The 15629-nt window shown below is 36.8% G+C and overlaps 1 protein-coding gene across 7 annotated transcripts in view; it reads left to right on the forward strand.

Annotated features, from left to right (window-relative positions):
* Positions 1–15629, forward strand: part of Pals2 (protein associated with LIN7 2, MAGUK p55 family member) — a 115645-nt gene that overhangs the window by 13162 nt on the left and 86854 nt on the right. Inside the window, exon 2 of one of the 7 annotated variants that reach the window (XM_076835379.1) lies at positions 6789–6906. The exons of the other annotated variants lie outside the window; for them this stretch is intronic. The gene's annotated coding sequence lies outside the window, so the exon portion shown is untranslated. The remainder of the gene's footprint in view (positions 1–6788; positions 6907–15629) is intronic. 7 annotated transcript variants of the gene reach the window in all.

Below are 15629 nucleotides of genomic sequence, written 5' to 3' on the forward strand. Positions count from 1 at the left end.
TTGAATTGTGCACTCTTGCTTGGCTGCATTTTTATTCAAGGGAATTCTGTGCAGCTAGATTAAAGGGCACATTTCTCCAGAGATTTGCTGAGGTTTTCTTTGGCACCTGGGGAAACTCCCAACACAGGATCACTGTAACTTTTCTGCTTGAGTTTTTTTGAATTAGGTAGGTATGTTTGAATCCTGAATCCTTAAGTGTAGGCTGTGATTACAAATTCTCAGGTGACATTTCTCCCCTTTAATGTGGACTTCAAACTGAGACTGCCTAATTTTCTTGTCCTCTTTGGCCAGCAGTCATGCTTCTTACTATACTGTTCTTTTACAAGGTAGGAGTTAGTCCTGGCCTCTTGTGCAGGGTTTCAAGTTGCAGTTCTCCATTTTTTTTCCAGGCTATGGCCTACCTAGCTGCCTCTGAACTTCTAGGTGCTGAAATTAGCAAATACACAGAGCAAGCATGATTTTAGCTCCTGCTTACCAGTTTGTTATTCCCCTTCATCTTTGCCCAAGGGGATTTTCTTGGTGACTTACTATTTAAAAATAATTATTTTTTTGTAAGGATGTTTTTGGTATTTTATTAAGTATTTTTAGATGTTTCATGAGAGGATTAATTTCAGATTATGAAGTCTACCTTTTTGCCAGATAGCTAAGCCTCACTTATCTGCTTCCTAACCTCCAGGTATTTCCTAATACTTTGGTTTGCTAATCTCTTTCTCTTTCAATACCCTACCATCTAACTTCAAGTATTATTTTCTTAAAATAATTTTTTAAAAATATCTTTAGTTGTAGATGGACACAATGTCCTTAATTTGTTTATTCATTTTTATGTGATGCTAAGGAAGCCCAGAGAACTATGGAAGAACTACGCTAGGCAAGTGCTCTACCATTGATTTACAACCCCAGCCCTGTTATCGTTTTCTTAATGTACCATTTTATAATTTCAGTGAGACCTCAGGAGGGAGGGACCATAAACTATAAACATGAATGTTTAGTCTTTGACTTTGACTAGACATGTCTAATAGTTTTTAGGCCTAAGCACATTAGAATTAACTGACCTGAGAAAAAGTAAATATCTGGGAATGCCTTTCCATTTCCATTCCATTTCCAAATCTAAACCTGTGATTTTTAGATTTGAACTTTTTAAAAATTTTGTACCAGGGATTGAACCTGGGGGCACTTAACCACTGAGGCACATCCCCAGCCCTTTTTTATCTTTTCTTTAGAGACAGGCTCTTGCTGAGTTGCTTAGGGCCTCACTAAGTTGCTGAGGCTAGCTTTGAACTTGGAATCTTCCTCTTCCTGCTTCAGCCTCCTGAGCTGCTGGGATTACAGGCATGCACCACCATACTTGGCTTAGATTTGAAGTTGAAGAGCATAGTCTTTAGCTGTAAAGGAGGTGAAGGAGCAGGAGTGGATGATGACATTCAGACCACTACCTCTGTAATTGAGTAAGGCCTCACTGAGATGGGTGGCGTGTGTAGCAATTGACCTACATGGGTATTTTTATGATAAATTCTAAATATTTAGAGTGAATCACATTATAGTGATTTGAAGCCATAATTTTAAAATTTTATCAATAAATATTAACTGCATGTGTTTGGTATAATACAGAATTAAGAGTACAAAATGAATGAGATACCATGTATATATACTCGGAGAGCTCACCAATTTTGTATTATAGATAGACATGTAATTTAAACTATGGTTAGTTCTCATGATTCATGGTAACTATGGTCTATAAAGTTGCTGCAAACACTGAATTATTGAATATCAAATTATTTCTTTTAGGGGAAATACAGGATTAATTTCCTGTAAGCCTTTGGTCACATGTTTTTATGAACTAGTCAATACATAACCTTGTTTTGGGTATGTTTCTGTTCAGAGACACCTTATTTAATGTATATTGTTGATAGTCAATGACATTGAGCTAACCTCACTAATACTCATGCTTCAATATATATTTTCTCCATAATGCACATCACAGCCTTCTTGTGTTAAAAACACTAGATAAGGGGCTGGGGAATGGGGCTCAAGCGGTAGCGCGCTCGCCTGGCATGCATGTGGCCTGGGTTCGATCCTCAGCACCACATTCAAAAATGTTGTGTCTGCCAAAAACTTAAAAATAAATAAATAAATAAATAAATAAAACACCAGATAACACTTCAGTACTATGATTGGGGCCTTTTATTTAGACAACAAACTTACAAACAAAAAGCACAAAAAATGTGGCACTAAATAGAGTGAAAAAGACTCTTGTTTTTGCTATGAGAGCTGAAACATGAAAGCAAAGTGTCACTTTGTTCAACCTCAGCTGCAATTGTGAAATATTGGTTGGACTCAAACTTTATAGCTCTGAGCATACCTACAAAAGCTCTTTGAGTATTAGTTTGTGGTTTACAAATAAATTTTAGCAAGTAGGCTAATTTATAAAATAAAAAAATCTATGAATAATAAGGATTGACTTATAATACATACTATACAATAAGTGCCATATATGCTAAATCTGATATGATGGGACAAGTTGGGAAAGTTAGATGAAGTTATAGCAGTTTGAATAATGGGTTTAGGGTATAGCAAATGGTCTCATGCAGTTGGTATTAGAAGGGTCTAAAGGGGATATTTGGACTGGACAGTTAACAAGAGGATATGAAGGCACTTATTGCCATATTATGGATCTTGGAGTTTATAGGGGATGAGGAACTAGTGAGTAATTTTAACCAGGGGAGAAACTGCTGAGAGCCACAGCCGAGTCGGAATGGCCCCCAAGAAACATGGTTGTAGTCCCATTTAGGAAAGCTTATTCTGATGGTGTTTTTGGTGATTGTCCCTGTCCATTTTCAGTTTCTAATAACACATACTGAGTAAGTTTTAAAAGAGGGTTTTTAAATTTTTAGTTGGTGTGTGGGGGTGGTCCGTTTGTGTTTCTGAAAGTCTAAGACCACATCTGCTGAAGGCTTGTTTGTTGGCAGAGGCCCAGGATAGTGTCAGTTATCACACAGCAGGGATCATGTCATGTGTGTATCCTGGTCTCTCTTCCACTTCTTATAAAGCTACCAATATTCACTCATGAGCTTCACCTTGATGACTTTATGTAATCTTAATCACCTCCCAAAGATTGTACTTTTAAAATGATAGTTGAATTAAATTTCCATAGTCTTAATATCTCACAATGGGGATTAGACTCCAGTATGAGTTTGGGAAGAGCAAGCCATATTCAAATTATAAGAGGTATAGGTGAAGTAAGAAAAGGTGTGGGGAGCCATTCTCACACGTGACTGGGTGACTCCCGGTTTGGGTCTGAGGCTTCTGGCTGTGTCGGAACTTTCCCTGCCCTCTCCTGATGAGAGAACCCGTCCGTGTGGGGGTGTGACTGACCACTGACCCTGGGGGCCCAATCACTGACCCTGACCTTGGAGTGCGGCCCCCCTTCAACCTTCATTGGATGGAATTTTCCCCTGAATTTCTTGTTCCCCAATAAAAGGCTACTCCCTGGTGTGCTCACTCTCTCTCTCTCCTGCTAGCCCTGAGTAATCCTTGCTGCCCTACTGGGCGGTTAGAGGTGGAAACCAGAGAGGGGAGCCGTCTCGGATCTGGTCATAGAAAAAGGTAACTGAGTCTGTGTGTTTATTTCGATCTCTGCTAGCTAACTTTTATGCCAAGAACCTCATTAATGAAACCATTGCGCTGGCCGCATGGTGGAATAAGGTAATAGGTTTTAGATTTAAATGTGAGAGATAAGAATATGAACTAATGCATAGACAGTGGAGATAGAGAAAAGGGGATGTTATTTGAACAATATACGAGATATCAAAATGAAAGATCTAGTTGGCAAATTAGAGGGAATATGGGAAATTGAACAGTTGGATGATATTATTAAGAGAGGGAATATAGAGGAAGATTAGATTTGTAATGTGATAAGTTTTGGAAATGTTGAGTGTATGGTGCCGATGGGACATTTTTATGGAGATGTGGGCAAGGAAATATGAGCTGAAGCTTAGCGTGAGAGGCATTAAACACTGGTAAATATCTGAATGCCTGTTGTGTATCAGGTCACTGTCCTGGTGCGAGAGGAGACAGAAGAATGAGTGAATCTCTAGTGAAGAGAAAGAGACAACAGAGTAAATTTCAGATGAGGACAATGATGAAAATGAAACTAAGAGGATGGAGAGTATCAGGCTGTGTGTGAGGTGGGGCTGGTTTAGTTGGTTTTTGACTTTACTTTCTGGGGAGATGACATTTATTCTGAGAATAAAAAGAATAACAATATACATGTGACTCTCTGGAAGAGATTTCAAACATTAAGAAAGGAAACGGTAAAGATGGGGATTGGGGAAAGGGAATGAACTGGATACTTTTGATGAAGAGAAAGGAGGTCAGTGTGACTGGAGATGAGCGGACAAGGGGGAGGGAGTTGTAGAAAATGAACTCACAGAGGTCCACAGATGGGGTGCCAGATCTCCAGGGCTCTGGTAGACCGTGGACAAGGGTGTTGAGAGTCACAGCCGAAGGGGCCCCAGCAAACTTTCAGACTGCCAGCTGATGAGCTGAAGGGGCCCCAGCAAACTTTCAGACTGCCAGCTGATGATTGGCTCACAGCGGCCCCAGCAACATCTAGCTGATTGGCTCCTCTGCGGTGATGCTCATTGGGCTGTTTCCCTGCCCTTTCAGACCACGGAGCTGCTCATTGGGGGACTTTTTTGGCTCCGCCCATGCGACCCAGCCAATCGGCCTCAAGAGCAGGAGGATTGTGGGAGGAAGAGGCTGGGTTGGGGTGTGTGGCTTGTGGGAAGCCAGTGGTGGCAGTTGGGCTCTGAGGGTTTTTTCCTGAGGAGCTGTTTTCTTTGGCTTGTGTGGTTCTAAAAATAAAGTTAGTTTCTTTTGACAAGTGGCTCCTGAATTGTGCCCAGCCAGACTGCGGCACAAGGGTATGGTTATTCCTCCAAGTACTGTTGGAAGCCTTTGGATCGTTTCAGCAGGAGGGTAACAAAATCTGTTTTATGTTTTGACATGATAACTCTAGGAACCCTGTGAAGAGTTCTGTTGAAAACTAGACTGAAAGGAAGGGAACAGGTCTGGTGAGGACTTCAGCAGAGATGATGGTGGCTTAGAATATTTGATAGCAGTGGATAGGTGAGGGAGTCACCTCCATCATGACTGAATTTAAGAACCAGTTTATCATTGGATGTGATATGAATCTAGTGTAAGTGCTTGTATAAAGGAAATGTAATCTTGAATATAAACTGTCAATGAAATTCATTATCTAAAAATTATATAGTTTGAAATACTAAAAATATTCAGATTTGTGTGTTTAATGTGGCAGTGATCCTATGTACTATTTTATGTTTATTAGTACTTATTAGATGTATAAAAACACTTTCAGAGAGTTCTGATTATTCAATTATAGCACTGCATATTTTCTTATAATAAGATAATGAAGCTTTGTTAATTAAAGGTTAGGTCAATAAAAGCTTCTTCCAAGTAGGGCCACTTTGTTGTGAGAACACATTAGAAATAGCACTACTTAAGCCCTGTTTTAAAAAAGAGAATCTATGTAGATCTAGCTTTTTTGTTGTTGTTGTTCCTTCTGTCTGAGCACTACACTTTATACATACTGTACTTCTGGACATAGTGTGGAGCATGGACTATGGTGCGGAAGGGTGGCGGGGAGAGTAGTTAAGAGACTTTTTAAATTTTAGGCCAAAGAAAATAAAAACTTTTTAACAAAAACTTTTAGCCCAAAGAATAAAAACTTTTAACAAAAGGCCAGAGTAGAAATTGTAAGGAGATGACTGAGAGTTTTGTGAAGCTGGAAAAGATTTGGAGAAGAATTAAATATCTAGAGGTTTGGGAGAACAAAAATATTGGATAATTCTGGGCTTATAAACTTTGGAGAGAATAGGCAGATGATGATGTCATAATACACATGAGAGGCAAAAACTATGGGGGGGTGTGGGCTTGCTTGGGTGGGTGAGTAGTTTTGAAAATGCTAAATTAAAGTCAACATCTGCGGGACTCCAGGGGAACTACATTAAGAAGGCAGTTGGGGAAAGGTGAGTGCTATAGCTAATATGTAGAAATCATCAGATAGAAACTAGTTGAAACCCCAGAAGTAAATAAAATCTTTCATGAGAACAGTGAAACCTGAGGGATGCCTCAATAGTGATGCCCTCAAGCAGGACAACGTCAGAAGTTGTGATTGGCTTATCAGGCCATTCCTAATCTTATTCGAGAAGTTTGCAGAGAGCAGTAGCTGAGAGGAGAATGAAGAGATGTCTATGCACAGTGCAGGCCCCTCTGTAGAGAAGCTTATAGTGGTGGGACACAGGAGGGAGATGTCAGATATAACTTCAAAGGGAAGTGGGGTTCAAAATATAGATTCAGAAAAAATAATTACATAAGATGGGGAAGATGTTTACATTTATAGATGTTGAAGTATCAGATGAAGAGATATTAAAGTTACAAAAGAGGAATAACTCATGGATCATGGTCCCACAGTGGGCAGAAGGGACATAACTCATTGCATTGATATCAGGAAGATGGCAGCAGATTTCCTTCTGAGATTTGAGGAAACAAGGTAAGTTATTGTGCTGATGTATTTAATTCTACAAGTGGAAGGGAAGGTCAATGAATCATAAAGTATAACCTCCTTTTGCTTTTTCTTTCCCTTTTAACAAAATCTGTTAATTTAGTGTGGATAATGTTTAAACAGTGGGTAGGAGAGAACCCAAAAAAGGAAAGCATAGAATTGTGTTGCTATGTTTAAAGCCTTGCTGATTTTTTTTTTTTTTTAGAACCATGACAGTTTGCAAATATTGAAAACAAAAACAAAAGAAAACAAAAAGCACTTGGGAATTAGAATAGAAGGAAAGTACAGACCTGGAGAAAAGGGGTATGGAAATAAGAGGCAAGGTGAGATGATTTCCTCATTTTTGTTTCCAGGCCTACCCGTATTGAGTGTGTACAGGCAAACTGTCGCTAAGCCACCAGGCAAATATTTTCAGTGAGTCTAAATGTAAAATATGCTATTAATGCTGTTTTCTCAAACCAAAGTATATAAAGGGAGTTCTGTTAAAACAAGTATAATTATAGAAACCAACCTGTAAAATATTCTGTAATATTTGAAAATAGTATTTGTATGCAACCTTTTACAGGTTTTTGAAAGATACAGATTATTAAATTTTAGTTTATGTTCCCAATATTTTCCAAAACATGGTACCATATATCTTTAATTGCCAAAAATGAAGCCTGACAAGGATATCCAGTTGTTGAAGTGAGAAAAAGATACTAAAATAGTACCATTGTTCAATTGTGATTTCATCTGTTTCGAGTGCTCTTTCAATAGTGTGAACAAATTACATATTGCTTATGTTTCTTATAAACAGAAAATCATAGTAGAAATGTGGGGTTAAAGCCTAAATAATCTGTTCATTTTAGATAGGATACAATCTGTGTTTTCACCAGGTAGGACCTCTTCAGACTTACTAAACATCTAAAACTTTAAATATCATATGCAAGTTTTTCATCTGATTACATAGAATAAAAGTTTTCTAATTGTGGACTATGTTGACATTGGCATGTTCCATGTGAGGATTCTCTGAGGTTGCCAGTGTTCCTGCCGCATTACCTGAGCATTCGTGCCTAGAAGGAAGGACTGAGTGGCATTGAAGCTTTGGAGAACAGAATTTGTTTCCCACCTTTTTTTGTTGTTGTTGTTTGTTTTGTTTTGTTTGTAACCATCAAAATTATGTATTTTTTGCTTATTTTTAATGTAGTGCTTTGCCTTCCCTGCTTCAGGGAACTCAAAAGTTGAGTGAGGTAAGAATAAAATATTCTAAATTGATGAGTTTATTCTACTAGCTTATAAAATATTTTATATAGCAAGATGTTTCAGTATAACATAATACTACAAGCTGAATTACATTTGATGACAGGGCAATGATTTTTGAGCCTCAGTTCCTTATTAGAATGGAATTGGTAGTGTGCCAGTTAAGGAAAATGATTTAGTTTGACACTAGATAAACATGGCTGAAAGTAGAAGCAGTTTTATGATAATTTAAATAAAATAAGATTGGCTGAAAAGTTTCCTTTGGTGTAAATTGAGTCTTCATCTTTACAAATGTAGAGAATAATTTTATCTTTAAAGAGTGGAAATATTCTTTATATTTTACAGATTTTTTAAATATTAATGTTTATGTGTTACATTTTAGTTGAATGTTTTACTAAAACATATTTCATGTCATAGTACATATGTATAAAGAAGAATTGAATGAAACATATCATTAAGGATAACTTTGTCTTCCCCAGGTTTTTAGCCTCATGGTAGGCAAGCCTTATACCTCTGAGCCACATCCTCTGACCCAAGAGCTATTTGTTTTTAACTTAAGAAGTTGATTATAATTTTGTTACTTTTCTTATCAATAATTTAACCACCAAATCCCTACTAATTTTCTAAATCAAATTTAAGTATTAATTCAAATTTATCAACTTCATTTTCTTTTTTTTAAATATATTTTTTAGTTGTAGTTGGACATGATATCTTTATTTTGTTGTATGTGGTGCTGAGGATTGAACCCAGGGCCTTGCACATGCTAGGTGAGCACTCTACTGCTGAACAACATCCCTAGCCCCTAACTTCATTTTCTTGAGGAGTGACTCCTGGACCTTCTGGCCTGTCTATTATGCATTCCCTGTTCTCTGTTCTGATGCACACCTCTTATCCATCTTTGGAATTTCCTTTGTCTTTCTTCTGAATTAGGCTCTTGTATCTTACATCGTCCATTTTGCTACTTTTATGTTTTATGCAGCATGTCTTTTATTTATTTTTATTTATTTAAATAAATAAACCATGTTTATGATAGTTTAATGAAACTATAAGCAAGTCAGGAAATTATTTTTAATGAAACAATAGTTTAGCAGGTAATGAGTTTTTGACTGGAAATGTTTTTAAAGGCATTGTTTTATTGTCTTTCATCTTTAGATGTCATCATTGATTCCTAACTTTTTTTTTTTTAGTACTAAGAATTGAACCCAAGAGTGCTTAACCACTGAGCCACATCCCCAGCCCTTTTTTAAAATTTTTACTTAGAGACAGGATATTATAGTCAGCTTTTTCATTGCTGTGACTAAAAAGACCTGACCAGAACAATTATAGAGGAGGAAAAAGTTGTTTGAGGGCTCACAGTTTCAGAAGTCTTAGTCCATACACAGCCAGCTGTATTCCTCAGGGCTGGAGGTGAGGCTGAACATCATGGCAGAAGAGTGTAGCAGAGAAGAGCAACTCACCAGATGGTCAGGAAGGAGAGAGAGAGAGAGAGAGAGAGAGAGAGAGAGAGAGAGAGAGAGAGAGTGTCCACTTGCCAGATACAAAATATATACCCCAAATGTATGCCCCCAATGACCCACTCCTTCCAGCCACACACCTACTCACCTTTAGTTACCACTCAGGTAATCCCACCAGGGGATCAATTCACTGATTGGTTAAGACTCTCTTAACCCAGTCTTTTCTCCTCTGAACCTTCTTGTATCATCTCACACATGAGCTTTTGGGGGACACCTCACATCCAAAACATAACACAGGGTCTTGCTAAGTTGCTTAGAGCCTTGCTAAATTGCTGAGGCTGGCACTGGGGAAGGGTATCTTATAATGTATCCCTCATGGTTAAGAGAAGACCATTGTGCTTTGTTATAGCAGTTCAAACTGAGTAAGATAATCACGATCATAGACTTCTTTGGAATTACATAATGTTCAGGGACATTATTAGAATATGTGTCTCTTACCATTCTTCAACTTTCTCCTCAATTCTTAGTGTTTTTACTCTAAAAGATTAAGCAAGAATATGAGAGAAAAAAGAAGATGGGTAATTTGAAAGACAGTAAAATTTTTGTATTTAATGTTTCCTTTTCTTTTATGTTTCAGTTGCTAGTTCAATGGAAAAGAACTAACAATAATAAAAAATTAGTAATAATTGTCCCTTTTTACCTTTTGCAGTTTAGGGAGATGGATAGGAAATAGAGTGTGAAACATATTTTAATACTGCTCATCAGTAGCATCCACCATCTCTGGACCCTCCTGACTACAAATAGTTTCTAATGGATATTTTTTACTGTTAATCCTGCTTGCTTAATAATTTCAATTATTGTTCTTGCATGTATGTGTTCATTCACCTGCTTATTCTGGAGCAAGTTGTTACTGGCAACCTAGTTTTTTCCATCTTCCTAAATTTTGCACTCACTTCCAAGTTTCTCAAGGATGTTTCTGATACCTTCATTACTTCATTTGAATACTTGTCACAGCAATGGAAGTGATGAGAGATGGTTGGTGTTGACCCATTGAAATTTGTGTCTCTGCTCCTTCGGGACTAAAATTAAAATAAAACCAAATTGCATAGTAGCTGGAAACATTTTTTTTTCATACTCAACACTCTTCTAGTCAAAATAAATTATTTTATTCCATGATTTTTCTGTATATCTGCTACTTGTTGACATACATGCCCTCAGTGACAGAACACAGCTTATAGTATTCCTATGCCCTTTGTCAGTCCTTTACAAAATGTCCCTATTTGTTATCTTTCCAGCCTCAGGATATTCTCCTTCTCTGTATTTTAGGGAAATATCGAGATGATTTTGTTGATATTGGGGGTATAATACTTGGGAAATGCTGCTTATTATCTATGAATACAGCTGCAAAGAATGAGCAGGGTTTAGGGTCATTCAATTAAATCAATCTCTAATATGTCTCAACCTTTTTGAGTCTTATTATTCTCATCTTAAAAATGGAGATAATATTTATCTCATCTAGTTTCCAGGAATGTTTCTTGAGACTTAAATGCAATAGAAACTGTAAGAAAAAGGAAATAAATTACATATAAAGTGGTTATTATTTGAACTCAAGTAGTGGTTTAGAGCAATGCTTAGGATTCATTAAATTAGGGAAAACACCAAGATGAATCTTGAAGTAATTGATCAAAGGTGGGAAGCAATGGACAACGACCTAAAAACAAAATTAAAGTAATGTAGTCTGAATATCTGAAGTGGTGTGCAGGCATGATTCAGTGAAAAGAGAGATGTAAAGAATAAGAGGTTGTAGAGACTTTTTCTATTGATGCACTTGATGACTTTAATTAAATTAGCACGTGTAGGGGGATGTGTGTGTTTCCGCAGAGAAATCTGAAAGAAAACTCTTCAAAAGGGATTCCTTGAAGCAACACTAATAAATTCTTCCTTGGTCACTCAGTAAAAATAGAAGATATTGTTTATCTTATAATTTTACAATTATTAGGGGAAAATAATATTTCAGGAGAGTAAAAAACATCCTGTGAGGGGCTGGGGTTGTGGCTTAATGGTAGAGTGTTCGCCTAGCACGTGTGAGGCCTAGGTTCGATCCTCAGTACCACATAAAAAAATGTATTGTGTCCAACTACAACTAACAAATAAATACTAAAAAAAAATCCCGTGACCTGATAATATTTATCAGAAATCAATATAGATAGAACTCAATTCTTAGTAATCTCAGACTAGATATCCTGGAGCTACCTGTAGGAACTACAGTTTTCATTTTATGTGTGTAAGGCTACAATTAGAAGATAATGTTTTCATTTATTTCCACAGTGTCTGTAAGTCTATTTCCTTTTTGAAATCTAAAAAGATTGTGATTTAGGTAAAATATTTTTTGACAAAAAAATCTGATTTACAGGATGAAATTTCAAAATGAAGAGTAATTGTTAATGTTTCTTTCATTGCAGTTCTTATGTGTAGGCCTTGAAGAAGTCTTAAAGTGTGCCTATTATAGTTATTAAAAGATATTAGTTAATGTGACAGTCTAAAATGGCTTACTAGGAAAGAAATCTGTGAGAAAAGTACAAAATATTATAAGCCATGTATATTGAAGGGATGAATGAGGAGATTATCTTTGGAGAGACAAATCCACGACTTTTAGAAATGATGCCAAGCATTTCTTGCTTAATAAAATCTTCCATAAAATGGAACTTAATTTTATTAGGCAAAGTGGTTTCCTTTAATCCTTTTGAATCTGTATAGAAACTGATAGAAACCCTTTTTATATTGGCTCTTCAAATAGCAGGCAGTTAGTTGACAGCTTGGGCAAATCATATATTAAATTATTTGTCACACAGTTGTATATAAATATATTAATTTTATTAAAAATTTAAGATATTACCAGATAAAGCCAAGAGCCTTTATATCTGCTTTTAATCCCTGCTCCTTCTCCAGTGGTGGTTCCTATTATACGTTGCTTTATATCTTCTAAACTTATTCCTATATATTTATATACATGTACTTATATAAAATTGAAGCATGCTTCATTTCTTTAAATACTTTTATATATACATATATAAAATAAGATCTTACAGTATTAGTAGTATAATACTATATACACTTGCTTTTTTCCCCATAGAAGAATGCATACTTCATATTATAAAACCATGTTATTGTTTTTAATTGACAATTCACAGGATGAGCATAATTTATTTAGCTATTCCCCTGCTGAGAATCATTGAGGTTGTTTCTATTTTTTCTTATGTTTTCAAATAATGTCACAATTAACATCCTGATATATGCCTTGTTAGAAGCAATTTTACTCATATCATGATGATCTTTTACTCGATAGTAAAGTTGTAATCATGAAGGTTTAAGAAATTTAAAACCTTGAAGCTTATTTAAAACATTACTTAAATTCTGGTATTATTGGCATGAAAAGGTTGGCAGTGCCCTCTTCACAAAAAGCAAATATATGTGTGAGGCCTTGAGTTGGATCCCCAGTACTGAAGATGCGGGGTGGAGGAAGCAAATATAAAACTGGGCAAAACTGTCAAAAACAGCCTTCCATATATACTGGAAATTGACTAAAAAGACAGTTAAAAAAATAAGGATTTATTCTTGTAAGACATTAGAGCTTGGGGTAAGAACATTGTGATTCAGTGGTCTTTTTGCCTGGGATTTCCCATATGTATTTCCCCAAGCCTCCAAACTCAGCTGGTCAGAACTGAGCCTTCCTCAGGTGCTGTGGAGTGAGTGTTTGTGTCTCCTCAAATTCCTCTGTTGAAACCCTAATTCCCAATGGGATGGCATCTGGAGGTGGGGCCTTTGGGAGATGATTAGAGCAGGATTAAGATATGAAGGGAAAATTCCTATAATGCCATTAATGCCCTTATAGCAAGATGAAGATACAGCCCATAGTAGTAGTATTAAAATATCCTGAATGACTTAAGACAATCAGTATTGAGAGTTGGAGTGAGTTTTGAGGGTGGAGTGAGAGGAGACACAAAAACCTATGACTTTGGTGGGAAAAGTGCTGACTTTGTTTGGAAACAGCCGGAGAAAACCTGCTGCTTTGCAAGTTTGACATTGTGGACATGACTTGGTATAAGCAGTGGATCAGTAGAAATTTAATAGGGAAATCTTAGAACCATAGAAAGAATAACCTACACATAAGGAGACCCAAGAGAACCTGGCAAAAGTGAAAGCTAAGGGAGATATGAGAAGGGGTTGCAACTTTGATTGCATTTCCCAGTCCACACACAGTTAAACAGGCAAAGGGTAGAAGTCTTGCAGGCTTGAGGTCTGTGAGTACAACCTTTGCCCAAGTCATTGGCTGATCATTAAGCTGGACACCAACACAGCCTCCAGGGAGCCAGGCTAACCTCAACATAGGTGTCCTGGTTGCATACCTTGAGGGAAACAGATTCTACAGAATTACTGAATAACCTAGTAATTCTGAAAAATTAAAATAAATCCAAGTTGCTGTAATACATTAACATTTCAGTATTCAACACAAACTGTTAGACATTCAAAAAAGAAAAACTTGTGAACCATAATCAGGAAAAATAGTCAATAGAAACTGACATCTGGGTTTGTTGAAGTCTTTAAATTGACTGTCTTAATATATTGAAAAAGTAAAAGAAAACATGCTAACAAGACAATGAATAGAAAATCTCAGAGAGACAAGTTAGAAAAGAAGAACCAAATAGAAATTTTAAATTTAAAAATATGTCAAATGAGAAATTCACTGGAGAGGCCCAACAGCAGATGTGAAAATATGAGATGATAGAAAATGTGCAGGTAAATGGATGGAGTTACTCCAAAGAAATTCATATTTAACTAAAAAATTAAAGGAGAGAGAAAAGAAATATCCTAAAAATAAAAGGATAACAATAATTATCAGGAGTTGGAGAATATACTAAGTGAAGTAAGCAAATCCCCCAAAAAACAAAGGCTGAATGTTCTCTCTGATAAGTGGATGCTGATCCATAATGGGGGCGGGGCAGGTTATGGGGAAAATGGACGAACTGTAATTGGGTAAAGGAAAGGGCGGGGTGGGAAGGGGGAATGGGGGCAGAAAAGATGGTTAAATGAGATGGACATCATTACCCTAGGTCCATGTATGAATCCACATAGGGTGCAACGATAAAACATGTACAACCAGAGAAATGAAAAGTTGTGCTGCAGTTGTGTACAGTGAATCAAAATGCATTCTGCTGTCACATTTATCTAATTTAAATAAATAAATAAATAAAAAGAGAGAAAACATGAAGATCAATAAAAAGACTTCATTCCAAAGAAGGGAGAAAACAGTTTTGTAACAGAGACCTGTGGGACAAATGTCAAACATTCCAAATACACATAATGAGAGTTCTAGATGAAGAGGAAGAAGAGAAAATGACAGAAAAGATATCTGAAGGAAAAAAAAAAATCCTAAATTTCCACCATATTTTGGTAAAAAAGAAAGAAAAGAAAAAAAAATGTGACATGCAGAGTTCCAGTAAGGTGGAAGAAGCACATCATCATCGTAGAGTGGCTGTTTGCAGAACTGAAAAGCAAATAGCAAGCAGTTATAAAAGGTAATCAGAATTGTAAGTAACACTAGATCAGTAATGAGGCATTTTATTGTTGTTATTTTACATTAGTGTCCCTATCCCTGTCACCTGAACTCAATGTAGCTCTCAAAACTCTCTTGTACTCAATTGAAAAGCAGGAATGGGGTTTCCTAATGCTTGTCAAGAGTACAGAAACCTCAGTTTCTCTCCTTTTCTACCTTGTCCATTTCTGTGTTCTCTTGCACTCCAGTCCCCAGGAAATTCTCTGGCAGCAGCATTGGCACAGCTGCAACAGAGGATCTTAAACTTTCCTCTTCAGTCGGAGGAGCTGTGGTTTCAAGAGGGTAGGACAGATCCCTGTTATCTTTTTTTTCCCCCTGTGTCTCCCACAGCTTGAACCTGGATATGAGTGAAGTGGTAGGAAGTATGTATTGGAGTGACATAAATAAAGTAACAGATTTCTAGCTTGAGAATTAGAAAATGGCATCCCAGAGAACTGGAAGTACCAGACTGATTATGGAGAGGGAGGAGGTCTGGAAAGAGACCCTTTCAAGTTGTTTTTATAGTTCTGGGTTCACCCCTGAGCTGTGCATTTGTGGATCTGACCCTCAAGAACATGATATAAAATGTGTCCTGAAAACTGTTAGGCCACTGTCCAAGTCTCAGACTAGCCAATAGGTGACACCTATGTGGTACAGATCCTAATAGAATTGTGAAAGTTTGAAGAGTTTAGTGACTTCTTATAAAATTAAGTGTACGGCTTCCTAGTGACCCAGCAATACCACTTCTGAATATTTACCC

Source organism: Callospermophilus lateralis, chromosome 1 (assembly GCF_048772815.1).
Source record: "Callospermophilus lateralis isolate mCalLat2 chromosome 1, mCalLat2.hap1, whole genome shotgun sequence".
NCBI classification, from domain to species: Eukaryota; Metazoa; Chordata; class Mammalia; order Rodentia; family Sciuridae; genus Callospermophilus; species Callospermophilus lateralis.